Source organism: Macaca nemestrina, chromosome 16 (assembly GCF_043159975.1).
Source record: "Macaca nemestrina isolate mMacNem1 chromosome 16, mMacNem.hap1, whole genome shotgun sequence".
Taxonomy (NCBI): Eukaryota; Metazoa; Chordata; class Mammalia; order Primates; family Cercopithecidae; genus Macaca; species Macaca nemestrina.
Window position 1 is genome coordinate 95641841 of NC_092140.1, and position 10778 is coordinate 95652618.

The following is a 10778-nucleotide window of genomic DNA, read 5'->3' on the forward strand; positions in this document are numbered from 1 at the left end:
AGCTGCCATCATCTCTGACTTCAGCAAAGAGAAAGAAGGGAAAGAAAACCCAAAACTTTCAAGTCAGACAGAGTGGTATAAGCCTGTAACCCCAGCACTTTGGGGGGCTGAGGTGGGAAGATCGCTTGAGCCCAGGACTTTGAGGCTTCTGTGAGCCGATGACTATGCCACTGCACTCCAGCCTGGGCAACAGAGAAAGATTCTCTCTCTCTCTCACACACACACACACACACACGTAAAATGAAACTTTAAACAAAATTTATACAACACCAAAAGATCTGTGCCCCAAGCACTGTCCTTCTTTTTTTGAATTCCAAGAAAAAAAGTGAACACTTAACACACAGTAGGGCCCTCAGTAGCAGCCACATAAGGTTTGAATGAAGGAAGGAATCAATGGCAGTGGGGAGGGACAGCTGATATCTCCATTTCTTCAGAGAAAAGTAATAAAAGGAATTAACGGATTAAACCAAAGAATTAAAACCAAACCAAATAATTGGCAAAAGGCAGAAATAGAGTTACAGATGATCCCTAAGGGAAGTTTCCAAAGGATTGTTAAACACTGCAACTGGCTTTTCTGAGGCAATTGTAGAAACGCCTTCCTGGAAATTCTTTTCAACTTAGTACGAGTAGAGCGGCTGTGCTTTCTGAGAGAGTGTAAGCGTGGACCTGCCGGGTGGGTGAGGTGGCTGTCTGGTATTCTGCAGCTTAGCTCAGTGTGAATGGCAATCCCTCCGAGGTTACATGGCAAATGCAAAACATCTGCAACCTTTGTACCAGACTCAGCTATTTGGCATTGGATAAGAGGCGCTTTTATCAAAACTTCACTTTGAAAGGGAACATGGACCACCGTAACTGGTGGCAGCAGGGAGGGCTGCGTCTCGGCTTGGAAGAGGTCAGTGTAGGGGAAGATATTGCTCCCTCAGACATACAGTGCCAGAGGCCAGCTTGAGTGCCCTCGGTTCAGCTGAGAGAGAAAGGCTGGTGGAGGCAATGTGCAGAGTTGCAAGCGGGGAAGCCAGTAGCCAGGGCAGTCGGGCTGGTCATGACACACTTGGGTACTCCCTGAGTACCTAGGGCACTTTGTAGAGTGTAGACTTTATATTAGCCAAGGCTCTCCAGAGAAACCGAACCAATAAATGAATAAATCTCCATATACACATATACACACACACATATCTCCATATGTGTATATATATAGATTTTTATATATGGAGATGTATATATGGAGAGATATATATATATATATGGAGACAATGAGGTACAGTTCCACATGCACCCGTGACTGGGTTGGGCTCTGCACTCTCTCTATACTTTAAGAGCATGATTTTCTGTGATTGGGCAGAGCTGACCCACTTGGTGATCCACCCTCCTCTGCCTTTCAAACATTGTTTAGTCATTACATATATATATATTGCAGATTTATAATAGAAATTGGTTCACATGCTCATGGAGACCATGAAGTTTCATGGTTTGCCATCGGCAAGCAGGAGACTCGGAATAGCTGCTGGTGAAGATGAGTCTGCATTCAAAGGCCTGATCATCAAGGAGGGCAATGGTGCAAGACCCAGTCTGAATCCAAAAGCTGGAGAACCAGGGGCTCCAGCGTCCAAGGGCAGGAGAAGATGGATGGCCCAGCTCAAGAAGAAGAGGGAATTTGCCCTTCTGCCCACTTTTTGTTCTATGCAGGCCCTCAGTGGATTGATGACACCCACCACGTTGGTGAGGGTGGGAATTCTTTACCCAGTCCACTGATTCCAGTGCTGATCTCTTTCAGAAACACCCTCACCAACACACCCGGAAAAAACATTTTACCAGCTACCTGGGCATTTTTTAGCTCAATCAGTTTGACATAAAATTAACTACCACAGAGTTATTACAAGATTTGTTAGGGCTCAGCACTTGCAAGATTTGTATATTCACCTTAGTGAGATCCAGTTCATACCTGCAGTTTGGTAAGTTTCAGGGGATGTTTGGGTTTGGGTAGCCAAGGAGTTTGAACCCCATAGAGTTAGCCCTTCTAACATTTACCACATCTTAGTGACAATGCATCAGAAGTGAAGGCCAGTCCTCTTACAAAGTATTCCAGTTGCAAGCACTAGAAACTTAGCTCAAACTAGTTTAGGCAAAAAGGAGAATTTATTCACTCAAAGTCTAAAAATCTGACAACCGAAGTTGAAAAGAGTAGAGATGTGGTTAGGTCTTGGAGCTAGAAAGCTTTCTCTCTCTCTCTTAAATATAGCACTCTTAAATGGGATTCTCTCTCTCCTGCCTTCCCCTCTTTTTACTCTCTCTTCTGTCCCTTTCTCTCTTCCCCTTCTCTCTACCTCTGTCTCTTTCTTCCAATCTCTCCTCTCTCTCTCAGCTTCTCTTAGCATGTCAAACGTATTCTCTCTGGAGGCCTGTTTCCTGGCGACATCTTCACCGTCTCTGGAGTTTTACATTTTACAGCTTCCATCACCTGTCAAACACTGACTTCTCTCATCTGATCTCTTAGGACAGCCTCATTGGCCCAGGCTGCCTGGGTGTCCATTCTTGGAGAGGTCAACCAGATGGCAGGAGAACGAAGACCCTGGTAGTTCTCACAATTATCATATGGCAGAGGGGGACTAACCCCGCAAAGAAAAACTGGGAGGAGGGAATGAGAGGTGTATTTACTGTTGCACTTGATGGTCCAATGCTTATAATCCCCAGATTAAAATTTCCAGTTTTTAAAGAAGTTTCTCAATCCTACACACTTCTGTCTTTAAAACTCATCCCAATCTGCCGGCACACGAAAACAGCACCTACGGGGACCAACATGGTCAGCCCCCACCACCACTGGAAACCTTCCGGGCTCCGTGGAACGCAGGGACCCATACCTTCTGGGGCCCCACACATGGGAGAAAAGTCCAGCCATTCGCGCTTTAGAAGGCCCAAAGGCGCCTGGAGAGGTGCTGGGTGCCCCTGCTCTGAGCTCCTCGGAGTCACCCGCAGCCGCAGCCGGCGCGCAGAGCACGTGCAGAGGCCCGGGGATGGAGGGAGTCCACTTCACCCGGAAGAGCGTGTTAATAGCCGAGACGGCCATTAAATGTTAAATGACAGAGCACACATTAAGATTCTGGCTGCGGCTGCATAGGAGCACTTATCAGAGGTGAAGCTCTGGAAATGCCATTCATCTCAATAGAGAGCTGCTGAGACAGAACAAAAAGACGAGGGGCGCCGGGAGAGCCAGAGAGGGGAGCGCAGCCTGCCCCGCCTGCCCGGATTCCCGCACGAGACCGCCTGGCCGCAGCCCAGAGCAGCCCAGAATTTGGAGGCGCTGAGCGGCTGTGTCGTGGGGACCTAGTCTGTGCTGGACATTGTGCCCAGAGCCTCACGTTTGCTCCTCAGTGCAACCCTCTGAGGGACAAATTACGCTCCTCCCATTGCCCAGAAAGTGAAACTGAGGTTCAAAGGGGTTAAAAATGTGGTCAGGGGCCTGGCACGGTGGCTCACGCCTGTAGTCCCAGCACTTTGGAAGGCCGAGGCTAGAGGATGGCTTGAGTCCAGGAGTTGGAGACCAGACTGGGCAACATAGCAAGACCCCCATCTCTAGGAAAAATAAATTAGCTGGACGTGGTGGCAGACCTGTAGTCCCAGCTACTCGGGACTGAGGCAAGAGGATCGCTTGAGACTGTGGAAATGGAGGCTTCAGGGAACTGTGATCTCAACACTGCACTCCAACAGAAGGAGATCCTGTCTTTAAAAAAAAAAAAAAAAAAAAAATGTGGTCAAGGCAGAGACCCACATAGCAAGGAGCAGAACGAGGGTTCAAGCCCAGGCCGGTCTGGCTTTAAAGTCTGGGGTTTTAATCACCCTACGTGGTGCTACTGGAATTGTCTTCAGAACCTGGGGCTCCCTGGTCCTTCTGCATTTATGCCTGGCAATCCCCTCACAGGCTAAAGCACTGAGCACTGGCCCCTCAGCCCTGAAGAGAGATTTTTAGAAAGGAAAGAAAGGAAGACATATGCACTTTACAGGAAATAACATATCCCCACGACATCTGACCGTTAGCAAAGGTAATTTTACAAGAAATATCCCACAGCGACAGCCCACCCCTCTCCCGCCCATCCCCTGCTCCCAGCGCCCTCCATAATTATGCATATGCTGCACTGATCTGTGTGTGACAGGTTAGTTAGACAAATGTGCTGGGAGTAGGCAAGAATAATTAGCACATTCATTCATTAGAGTACTGTTAGTAGTTTGACTGTGAAGGACAACCATTTGTCAACAGAGATCAGGACAGCTGGGGCCAAGGAGTGACTCAGGGGGGCAACAATTCAGGAATGCCGAGGCTCTGCCTAGCTGCTGTTAAAAATCCTAGGAGCTGTGCAGACACTTTGCGTCAACATGCCTCCATCGCCATGGCAACAGGGCCACTATGCCCGGCTGTCAGCCTACAACATTCACGTGGCCTTCGTCCTCATTTCAGGGTACACGTTGCCATCTCATGACATCTCTTCCCTCCACTCCCCATTCAGGGTTGCCCTCTCTGTTCATTAGGACGAGGATTGACTGGTGGTGAGGGAGAGGGGCAGGAGGTGGGATCAGTGCCAAGCAGGGCATAGAAATACAGCCCAGGTCTACAGGCTGGAATTATGGATGGTTACACAACAGTTCCTTTTCATTTCAGTTAGTCTCAAGAATATTCAGACCAATATTGATCTGAATGATAAGTGATATGAACAGAGAGACCAGGCATGGTCTGTTCCAGATGTCACATGCCAGTGGTGTCTGTGAGAACCAAATCAACCTGGTTAAAGTGTCGTTTCTCCTTCCCCGGCCACAATCAGGTGGCCTTTCCTTCCATGAATGGCTAGCTCATGGTTCTGAACAGAATTGAACTAAATTGAGATGAATCCTCATGCCATCCTGTAGCTGAAGAAACAAAGATAGTGAATTTGCTGTAGCTCATATGCTATTGATTGAACTCCATACATGCTCAGAGTGCTTTACAGAGATGACCTTCTCTATAACCTTAAATTGTAAGCTGATCGTATCGGTGCAAAGCAAACAAATAGAAGGCAAAGTCCATAGCCATTCACACAGATAGCAGGAAGCCAATGTAGTTTCTGCAAAACCCCTTCCTTTTCCCATTACAAACTCACACCACACAGTGTATTGCTTATGCGTTTGTAGGAAAATGAAGCAAATGACACACGCATATGGAAAACATCACGTAGTGTGTTGTGTAAGAAAACAAAGGTTAAGGCCGGGTGCCATGGCCCACGCCTGTAACCCCAAAACTGTGGGAGGCCGAGGCGGGCAGATCACCTGAGGTTAGGAGTTCAAGACCAGTCTGGCCAAAATGGCAAAACCCTGTCTCTACTAAAAATACAAAAATTAGATGGGTGTAGTGGTGTACACCTGCAATTCCAGCTCCTTGGGAGGCTGAGGCAGGAGAATCGCTTGAACCTGGGAGGCAGAGATTGCAGTGAGCCAGGATCACGCCACTGCACTCCAGCCTGGGTGACAGAGGGAGACTCCATCTCAAGAAAAAACAACAACAACAACAGGTTAGACATGGATTTCTTTGCTCCAGACTTAGCTTTATCTGTTTTGTAGGCTATCCAAGGAAAGGAGGTCAGTCATGGGCATGGCCTGCCTTGGGAACATTCAGTTCTGATAGGATTAAAATTCGTGATGCCCATATATGCTCAGTTAATTTTTGATGAAGTAATTCAATGGGGAAAGGAAAGTCTTTTTAACAAGGGTGTTAGAACAACTGTATATTCTTATGGGAAAGAAAATGAACCTTGACCCTTTCAAAAAATCACACAAATTATAACTAGAAGTGGCTCTTAAACATAAACATAAAAACTAAAAATATAAAGCTTCCAAAAGAAAACATAGGAGAAAGTCTTTGTGACCATGAAGAAGGCAAATATTTTTTAGATAACACAAAAAGCATGAGCCATCCAAGTAAAAAAACAAACAAAAAAACCACAAAAAACAATAAATTAGACTTCATCAAAATGTAAAATTTCCACTCTTCAAATAACAACAGATATTTTGCTAAAAAAGATATACATATAGCCAGTAGGTACATGAAAAGATATTAAACATCATTAGTCACTAGGGAAACACAAATTAAAACTACAATGAGATAACACGATACACCTATTGGAATGGTTAGCAAGGGTATGGAGCAACTGGAACTATCAATCATTGCTGGTAAGAATGTAAAATGGTAAATGTAAAAACGGCAACATGTTGGGAAGAGTTTGATAGTTTCCTTTTTGTTTGTTTGTTTGTTTGTTTGTTTTTTAGAGACCAACTTTCTCAGTCTGTCACCTAGGCTAGAGTACAGTGGTGTGATCATAGCTCACTATAACTTCAAAGATCGGGGCTCAGGTGAATTTCCCACCTCAGCCTCCTGAGTAGCTGAGACTACAGACACACACCACCACACCCTGCTAATATTTTTTATTTCGTAGAGACAGGGTATCACTATGTTGCCCAGACTGTTTGAACTCCTAGCCTCAAGCAATTCCCCCACGTTGGCAGTTTCTTAAAAAGCTAAACATACACTTACCATATGTCCTAGAAATTTCACTCAGGTATTTCATCATTAGAAATGGAAATACATATTCTGTATCAGTCAGGGATTGACCAGAGATGCAGAACCACTAGACAATATTTTATATTTTTAAATATATATACACACACATTTTTAAGGGATTCATTATAGGGATTAGACCATATGCAATTAAGGAGGCTGATTAAACAGTCTGAGTGTGGTTTTGTTTTCTGGAGTTGCTGTAACAAAGTAGCACAAACCGAGTGGCTTAAAACAACAGAAATGTATTGTTTTACAGTTTTAGGGAATAAAAGTCTAAAAATCAAGGTGTCGACAGGGTCATGCTCCATCTAAAATCACTAAGGGAGGATTCCTTCTTGCCTCTTCCTGGCTTCTGGTTATAATCCAGCTGCCACCACCTCCATCAGCACACGGTGTTCTCCCCTGGTGTCTCTGGCTTCCTGTGGCCATCGTATAAGGACATTGGTTGTATTGAATTAGGAGCCCATCCTGAGCCAGTATGCCCTCATCTTAATTAATTAGATTTGCAATGATGCTGTTCTCAAGGTTACATTCTGAAGTCCCGGCAGGTAGGGCCTCAACCTACCTTTTGGGGAAACACAATTCAACCTTTAACAGTGAGGCTGCTGTTTCTGTGGCTGGGGCTGACTCCTAAACTCTAAAGGGGAGACTGTCAGGAAGGGAAGGAAGGCATGACATGTGAGAAGCAAGGACAACCCAAAACCCGCAAGACTGAGCTGACACTGAAATTTGCAAGAAACCACAGGATGGGCTGGAACCCGTATCTATCACTCACCAACATGAAGCCCCAACTTCAACGTTGGGGTTTTCTGCAGAAGAATCTGACGCCTTCATCACAGAGCAGTCAGAGAAACTGAAGGAATTTCCAGCAGAAGCTGGAACAGCTGTGAGCTCAACCACTGACCTAAGCCAACCAGATGATGGGCAGATTCCCAACAACGTGAGACAGAGCCACATGCCCTTCCTGACCTGCTTAGTGTAAAAAGATACTGCTCCTTCACTCCCACCTTCCTCATCTCATGTGAAATGTCTCCAGTGGCCCACACTAATCCAGAGGTACGTAGGAAAAGTGAATTTGGGGAAACATGGCTCTAGTGTAGGCACATTGACACAATACAGATCTACCAGGGCTTACCTGGTGTTAGCTTAGCATCCATTCGCACCTCTTAACCATGCTAAAGTTGCCTTCCAAAAAGACCATGGTGACTGGGCACAGTGGCTCACACCTGTAATCCCAGCACTTTGCGAGCCCAAAGCAGGTGGATCACTTGAGGCCAGGAGTTCAAGACCAGCCTGGCCAACATGAAGAAACACCTCTACTAAAAATACAAAAATTACCCTGGCACACCTGTAATCCCAGCTACTCTAGAGGCTGAGGCTGGAGAATCACTTGGACCCAGGAGACAGAGGTTGCAGTGAGCCAAGATTGCAGCCTGGGCTGCAGAGTGAGACTTGAGGGGGGGTGGAAAAAAGGGCAAAATCATGCTTCCGCCTAACAATGAAACTTTCTCTCATCCAGTAGAAAATGCACTAACCCTCTTCTCTTTATTCATCTTTGAGTGATATTCATTCTGCTTGTAACTAAGTCGCATTCCTTTTTTGATATCTTGTAACTTAATACTGAGATATAAAGTTAACTACCATTAACACATATTACGTTTTATAGTAGAGAAATTGAATAGAGGAATAGGAAAAAACTGGTTAGCTGGTGTGGTGGTGCATGCCTGTAGTCCCAGCTACTCGGAGGACTAAGCAGTAGGATCAGTTGAGCCCAGGTGTTCAAGACCAGCCTGAGCAACATAGTGAGAGCTCATCTCAAAAAATAATAATAAATGAATAAACTGGTTAATATATGTACAAATACATTTTTATCAAGATAAACAAGAAATATTCAACACTATCACCTTCCTCATTTCTCAAACTGGTTGTATGATTTTTGACTGACATTTATAACTACCTTCCACTACTCATTCTATATTCCCTTTGGAATTCCCCATGTTCATGAATAGGAATTCCAAGGGGAACACAGATGGAATATAGATGGATATAGATGGATACAGATAAAATACTCTCCTTGGAATATGCCCACCTCAGTGAGTCCAAGTTCCTTGCCTGGTGGCTCAAATCTTCATTCCTGAAGGGCCTGGACCACAATCAGTCCTCTGTGTACTAGGTTGGTGTCGCTTTCTATTGACATTAGTCACAGACACATAGAGTACATACTCCTCACCCTCATTGTGAAGTGACAGTCCAATTTCTCCTTGGTAATTAGGATCAGTCACCCCAGGTGGGAAAGGAACCCCCTTCCTTGCTTGTGTATTCACTGGCATGAGGAGATGGCGAACTGAGCTGTCAGTTTAGTGGAACCACCATTGTATTCCCTGATGGAAGCATTCCCCCCATAGGAACTAAGATTTCTGCAATAGCAGAGCCCAAAGTTACAGGAATGGAAAGGAAAAATTACTACTCGAACACCAGGGTGTTAGTGAGAAAAGCCACTCCCGTTTTGACCCCATGATTCTTGGACCCATGAATCTTGACAGTGGGAGAAATAGTATCATGTATTGGCCACTGACTTAAAGCATCCTGGAGGACATAACCCCAGGCCAACAAGGTGTTGCTGCCCAGCTGGTGCTGTCACTGAGCCTTTAAAATCCATTCCACTGTTCTAATCTGGCCACCTGCTTCACTGTGAGGCCAGTGAAGCCCGTGATCAGAAGCTCATATCTGTACTTCCTTTGCTGTAAGATTACTTCCTTGGTCAGAAGCAATGGTGGCTGAAATTTTATAACAAATAAAATTAAGCCCACGGATGGTGGGTTTGGCAGAGCATTGTAGTCAGGGAAGGCACATCCATGTCTAGAGTAAATGTCTATTCCAAGGAAGACAAAGCACTGCCCCTTCCATGATGGAAATTGTCCAATGTAATCAACCTTCCACCAGTTGGTTTTCTAGCCCAGGGAATGGTGCCATATTGCCGTAGATTTCTATCTTGGCAGGATGAGCACTCAGCAATGGCTGGAGCCAAATTGGCCTTGATGAGTGGAAATCCATGTTGCTGTGTCCATACATAGCCCTGCCCGCCTGGTCATGATATATGTAAGCCCGTTGGGCAACAGTGGCTGGGGAAATAGACTGGCTAATGCTGTCAGAATGAATCATCTAATTCAGCTGATTTTAAAATCCTCTTCCGGTGTGGCTGCTCTTTGGTTAACATTCATATGGGATACATATTCTCATGTTTTGTGTGTATTCAGAGAATTCTATCCATATACCTCTTCCCCAGGACTCCTTGTCACCAGTCTTCTAATCAAGTCTCTTGGAAGTTCCTGATCATCAGACTAAACCATTAACCACTCTCTGTGATTTTGTGTAAATCTGTAACTTATGGCCATCTTCTCTTCTAGGCAAAATGAACACCCACTTGTATTGCTCTAAGTTCTGCCCGCTGAGGGGGTTTTCCTTTGGCACTGTCCTTCAGGGGTACCCCAGAGTAGAGCTGTAGTGCCTCAGCTAGGCACTTCGGGTAGTACCAGCACTATAAACTATGCTCCAATTTGTTTTTTCCTCCATCAAGTAGGCATAGGAAACTCCCCGTGAAGCCACAGATGCAGACTGGGAGGGAGCAGTCAACCTGGTAACAGTACTGGCTGGGCCAAGGGCCTGCGCTACTTGCTCTTGCAGCTTATTTGTGCCTGCAGGACCTACTTGGGCCCAATCTCATGTTCCATTTGATGATGGAACACTGCTGTGTGCACCCAACTTTCTGCCTTGGGTCAGATGACTCTTGTTCACAATGGACAACTCAGGTCAAAAGACAACATGGTGGCCCATGGTGATGCATTTTGTGTTTATTATTGATAGTAGCTAGAAGATGTTTCTCAAAAGGAGAATAGTTATCTTCAGGGAATGACAGCTTTGCTCCAAATCATTAGGTGCTATGCTGGGGTTCACCTATAAAGGCCTGCCAAAGGCTCCAAACAGCTTCCCTTTCCACTGCAGCTACTTTAAGCACCATCATGTCAGTTGGGTCTTAAGGCCTAAGTGGCAGAGCAGCTTGCCCAGCAGCCTGAGCTTGTATACACAGCCTACATTCATTGTTCTGGGGTCTCATTCAAAACTGGCAGCCTTTAGGTTTCAAAATGGTGCAAAGCTGGAAACAACCAAATGTCCATCAGGCAGTAAATGGATAAACAAA